General features: G+C 51.5%; 1 long non-coding RNA gene across 1 annotated transcript in view; it reads right to left on the bottom strand.

The window, feature by feature from the left end:
• LOC108501513 overlaps nucleotides 1-6,000 on the bottom strand; it is a 49,655-nt gene that overhangs the window by 31,613 nt on the left and 12,042 nt on the right. The window contains exon 2 of the long non-coding RNA XR_001876196.1: nucleotides 1,417-1,597. This is a non-coding gene — a long non-coding RNA (uncharacterized LOC108501513). The remainder of the gene's footprint in view (nucleotides 1-1,416; nucleotides 1,598-6,000) is intronic.

Below are 6,000 nucleotides of genomic sequence, written 5' to 3'. Positions count from 1 at the left end.
CAGGGTCCTGTGGTGGCAGCAGGGAGGTGCACTGGGACATGCCCTGGAAGACACCTTCCTTGCCAGCATCACCAAGTGGGGCCTGGGCAGGAGGAGAGCAACACATCACCTCCTTCGGGGGACACCACACCAGTACCACTGCCAGGGCTGCACAGCAACACAGACCCTGCCAGTTTCTTCCCCTCAGAGAAACACAATAGCCCCCAAAATCTGACTCAGAAAACCCTGGTTTCTTCTAGACTCTATGCAGAACCTGAAAGCACAGCCTGGCTGGTTGCAAACTCCCAAACCTCCCCTCTAAAATCCACTCCTCTGAGGTTGCCCGCTGCCTTGTCAGCAGCTCGTTTCTTTAGGATCTATTCTGGGGAAAGGCATCTCCAGGCACGTTCGTGCTCCTCGAGGACTGGCAGCACGTCTGGGCCTGCCCAGGCAATGGGAGAAACAGCTGCTCCCACTCCCTTCCCATTCCCACACCGCAGCATCTCCAGCAGCATGGAGACATGGCATGGAAATAGTGCAGCTGATCTTCCTGCCTTCCCTGCAGAGGAGCTGAGGAAAGGGGCACTGAGGGCAGCCCCGGGCAGCAGGAGGCCCTTTCAGGTGCTCCCAAGAGCTTTGCGCCCCAAAATGGGTCAGGCTCAGCACAGGGCCCCTTCACTGCCTGTGCAGGGCACACGGCGTTCCCAGCTTATGAAACGCACTGTCTCCAGTAGGAAAACATCCCTTCCAGCTGGGAAGGAGCACCAGGGGACAGCACACAAGCAGTGATAAAGAGCGTGCCCATCACCCCAAAAGCTATGCCACGCTGGGGTGTGTATTCAGAGGAGGTACCTGGCTAGGAAATGGAGGCCAGTATAACTGGAATACCCAAAATATCCATGAGATGCGGAGGGAGGGGGAATTCTCCCCTGCATGCCCCACTCCCAGTAGCATGATGCCCACTCCTGCTCTGCTGCAAGCTGCATCCCTGAGGGGACCCAGGCCAGGGCTGCAGAGCCCAGCCATGCTGCTGGCCAGGCTGCAGCAGAGTCAGCCCGGCTGCCCCTTCTCCCGAGAAATAGGGGAGGTGGAGGAAAATGACGAATGAAGAAGAGCAGACAGGTGTGTGCCAAGGGAGGGATGGGAAAGGGGCGGAATGCACTCAGGACTGCGTGCAGGGGACCTGCAGCGCTTCCCTCGGCTGCTCTGCAAACAACCCCTCCCCGCACACGCCTGCAGGGCCACAAAAAAAGGGGCTCAGGGGGGAGGGAGCAGCTCTCAATTGTGGGGAGGGTGCTGATGAAAACCTAGATTTTGTTCACAGCATAGCAGAAACCCCTGCCCTTCCCCTCCCTCACACCTCTGGGGAACAAGCAACAAGAGGGAGAGAGGGAGGGATGAAGAGAGGCGCAGGCAGAGGTGCTGAGGTTGGCTTACCTCACGGTGCCTGCACTGGGGGTGCCCGGGTGCGCGGGAGGTAAATCCAGGGCTCTGCTCTCCTCGGCGAGTGCTGGGCAAGGTCTCTGTTCAGTCACATCAAGGAGTGGCCTGTGAGTAGGTGCTCCAGCTCACTGCTCGATCGAAGCTGCCATGGATTCATTGCGAACGACTTTGCCTTCTGTGAGGAGAGGAGGAAAGGGGAGGGAAAAAAAAAAGGAAAAAAACCACCAGCTTAAGACTTGGAGGGTAGATTCACTTCTTTCTTAGGTTTCCAATGGCAACTGAATATGCCACAGATGAAGATCCAGGGTGTGTGTGTGTGTGTGAATGTGTGTGCGTGTGGGAGGGACAGAGAGATGCACAGCTGCTGAGTCCACAGGCAGTGTGGGGTGTGAGCTAGTCAGGGCGTATCAGTGATTAGGGGAACAGACAACTGGACACAGGCAGCAGAGCAGACAGACAGCCAGATGGAAGGAGACTTAAAGGATGGGAAGACGTTGGCCGGTATCCTAAGAGCCTGGTTGTCCCACTGCACACAAAAAGGAGAGAGCACCTGACCCAACACAGGGTAAGGTGCTGACGGAGCCGCACCAGGAGAAGGTGAAGTGTGCCTACACACACGGCTGCACGCACACAGACACGCCACCTCCCAGCCCTGCTCACATCACCCAGACACGCCCCCCTGCAAGGATGCTGTTCACACTCAGAACATACACACTGTACACACACACGCACACATGCACACACATTCACACTCACTGGTCTTTTCACACTGCCATGCACCACCTTATGTACAACCTCTAAAAATTCAGAGTCCCTCTAAAGGATGAGGTGCTTTCCTTCTTCACATTCATCCTGCACCTACAAGGTTGCACATCTCTATTAAGATGCATATGTGATATTTCAGACAACCATCACACAACCACATCAGCTCCACCCAGCCTGTTCCACCACTCGTATGAGTACACAGCAAAAAACATTTTTACACGGCACAGCAAATAGCGATCCCTGCACAAATACACACTGAATACCCAAACATATCTACCACACACAAACTCCTGACTCCTTATACGTAACTATCACTGCACAAACACACAACATTTAATAAGCCCACTCTCATAACAAAGACCATGAACATAAAGTGTCATGTACACACACACACATCTATATCAGTGCACCAGCAAATCACAACACACACATTTATGAGAAAATGAGAGCACATAAAACATCCTCACACACTCAGGAACATAAGCAAGCACCACTGGCTGCATATCACAGAAATATAGTCTACTTATGAATTGCCTGCAGCATACAAACTGATCATACCAGATACTGTTACCTACCTAAACTCAGCCCACACAGTGGCATAGCATCCTTCTGGATCTTAAACGCTAGCCCCAGCAAACACCAGACATATTCTGTCACATGGAAAACACAAATACTCATCAACATCCAACACAAGCAGACAAACACAAACTACACATGAAGCACAGAGAGTCAGCATCATTCACCCAAAAAAAATCAAAGACAGGATGTTCTTGAAAATTAGGAAGGTGGAACTAACTTTGGAGACAGCTGTATTCTGTGCAACTGCGCGGGTGCATATGCACACACGCACTGCTGCCACAACAACTCTGTTTTAACTGCCTCCATCTCTGAGATTTTCCCTTTTTTGCACTTTCTCTAATTCTGCCCATTCTACAGTCTCCTATGTATCTGTCCACTGACACATGTTGCAGCTCATGGGGGTGAAGTCTCTGAAGTAGAAATCCCGGAAAAGCATCCACACTTATCCCTTCTCCTACCCTCTGTTCTGGTGTTAGGTGTGCATAATTTGCATGCAAAGAAGAGTGCGCAGTCCCACCTGTCCCGAGTGCTCTGAAGATGGCTGATAGGGACATCAGGGGATGTGACTGCAAAACCTAAGCATAGTGAAGATGCACATAGACCTGTATGGGAAGCAGAGATTTGGCCAGGAAGGCACCAGCTTCCCCCAGGCCTGAGGAAAGACAGGGAGATACACAACGTCGGTAAGAAGGAGCAAGGGAATGAGGGGAGATTGGCCTGGCACCAGGGACAGCACAGCGAGCACTCTGCCAGGCTTGTTTAACAAGCTTGGTAATGTCACAGCACGATGCTGCTAGCGGTGACGGACAACAACCAGGGTTCAACATCAGGACAAGCAAGTGTACCCGTGTGCTCCTGGGAAAGTGGAGAGGCATGGGAAAGCATGGGGTTTCCAGGGGGGAAGAGCAGCTGGGTGTGCATGCAACAGCAGGTATGTGGTGCAGGGCTCCATAGCTGTCCTGGGATCACTGCAGCAGTGGTGGCACAGATACAAAAGGAAGAGCTCACAGACACGAAGGCATGGCTTGGACACAGGCAATGCAGGGATTGTTGCAGTTGGATCTAGCCCCAGCCACATGGAGGAAATATGGAAGGAGTCTCAAAAGCTCTTGTCCTGTGTTATTGGACAGGCATGGGCTTTGAGCACATATGAATACACCTCAGTGTAGGTCAGTGGAGCATACACTGCAATAGTCTCTTCTAGGGGCTCCCTGCCCTCAGACATATTGCGTGCTTCCAGCACCCTGCTTCCATAGTCCTTCACCAAACACCCTCAGCATGCGACTACACCTTCCCCACCGTTGCTCAGGCATGCCGACTCTCCACAACCAAAAGCCACTTACTTCTCACCTTCCCCCAGAGCACTCCCACCTTCCCATGCATGCACAGCATACATGTTCATGCAGCAGCATGAGAGGATCCAGAAGAAACATGTGGAGAAGCCTCTACCACCACCTTGACCCTCCCAAAACACCCCCTCCTCCCCTCTGCCTCCACTGCTGCCACCACCATTCACTTTTCTGAAGCGCTTTAAAGGAGTAAAAATTTCCTCTCTCTCTCAGCCAAACCTGGCCCGTGCACCCAGGCAATTTCAGCTTGCTAGGAACATCGGTTCCTCGGCACTGTGCTCAATTGTACCTGCGTGCCGCTTCCCACAAACATCCATTGTGCATTACAGGAGATGAATAATTCATGCTGAAAGGGGACAAGAGAGATTTTTTTGGGTCTCAGTAAGGCATGTGTACAGAGCAGAATGGAGGTGGAGTTGCCTCATTTGGTCAAACCTAACAGATGCTGCCAAACCTGGAAAAGTCACTATGGCCTGAAATGCTACTTGGGTTAAAGTATGATCATGAGAGCAATTCAAAGAGGCATTTGGACTCAGAAATTCTAATAGTGGCTGAGAAGTAACACAGAGGTGTTGGGCATGGATAGGCAAGGAGGATCTTCATCTCTGAGACACTTAACACTGACCTAAGCAGCTGAAGAGAGCCACTAGTGGAAAAAGTAACCACCATCCTAAACTAACCTCCAAACCATCTGCTCCTGTGCTTCAGAGGCATGGAAGAAGTACCATGACTGGCTAAACAAAGGAAAAGGGATTGCAAAAGCATGGCAAACAGGACCTGAGTGATATGCATATGTAAGTTTGTATGTGTGCATTAGTGTGGTATTCATGTTGCTCATCTCAAAGGGATGTGTTTTGCCTCACCTTCACATTCCAGTTTTGTGCTGGCATGCAGGGAGATCTGGAAGATACAAACATACAGGTGTCTGTCAGTGTATCCCTGAGTGAGTCCATCTGCCTGAGATAGTACTGAAAGGGGGTAACATGGACAATATGGTGCCATGTGTCCACATAGGTGTGCAGGAATGTGTGGCCTGTGGTGAGCATCTGTGTGTTGGTGTTGTGCATGTGCCTACTGTGGGCAGTGGACACCAGGCATCAGTGTCTAGGATGTGCATGTGTACATGTGTGCATCAAGTGCTGTACTGCAGGGTGAACAGCGCCTGTGTGCGTGAATCTGCCCTTTGCTGAAAACAGCGGTGCATTTGTGAGATGTCGTAGGGAGCAGTGTGTCCTCTGTGGGTTGCCTTGTGTGTATGGCAGCATTTACTCATTTGTGTGACACCAGTGTGTTACTGCACACATGCAGAGTGAGCATCCTTTTGAAAGCAACGCTGTGCAACAGCACAAAACTTTGGAAAGTGTGCATGTGCTGCATGCACCCCTGGGAGCATACAGGTTTGCAGGGATGGGATCTCCTCTCTGGGTGGAACAGTCCGTCTGGCTCCTGCACTGCATCTCCTCCTGATCTCTGCTTTTCCTTTCTCGCCTTCCCTCAGGTCCCCTTGCTGACTGGCAGCGGCATGCTCTGCCCTGGGAACCAACTCCCACACACCATACAGCGAGGGAACTCCTTTCTTTGCAGTTCCCTGGTATTTTCCAGTACCAAGAGCCAGAAAGTGGAAAAAAAACCTCACTGGGTAACCATAACTGGATTTATTCCCTTTCCATGTCCTTTGTCATCTTTTTTCAACTCCCAGGTACAGCATCACAAGCTCACGGACCTTCACCCAAAGCCACAAACTTTCACCCCAAGCCCCCCAAGCACTACAAACCACTCATATCTTGCATCGAAGCCATGGGCCATCTTAAGCTGACACACCTCAGGTAAGGCAACTCAAGGTAAGAGAGTTAGGAGAGAACAGTCCCTATAGCTGTAATAGAGA

This window comes from Lepidothrix coronata, unplaced genomic scaffold, assembly GCF_001604755.1.
Source record: "Lepidothrix coronata isolate B3197 unplaced genomic scaffold, Lepidothrix_coronata-1.0 Scaffold102, whole genome shotgun sequence".
NCBI classification, from domain to species: domain Eukaryota; kingdom Metazoa; phylum Chordata; class Aves; order Passeriformes; family Pipridae; genus Lepidothrix; species Lepidothrix coronata.
The sequence above is the reverse complement of the archived record's forward strand: the minus strand, read 5'-3'. Positions and strand labels throughout refer to the sequence as shown.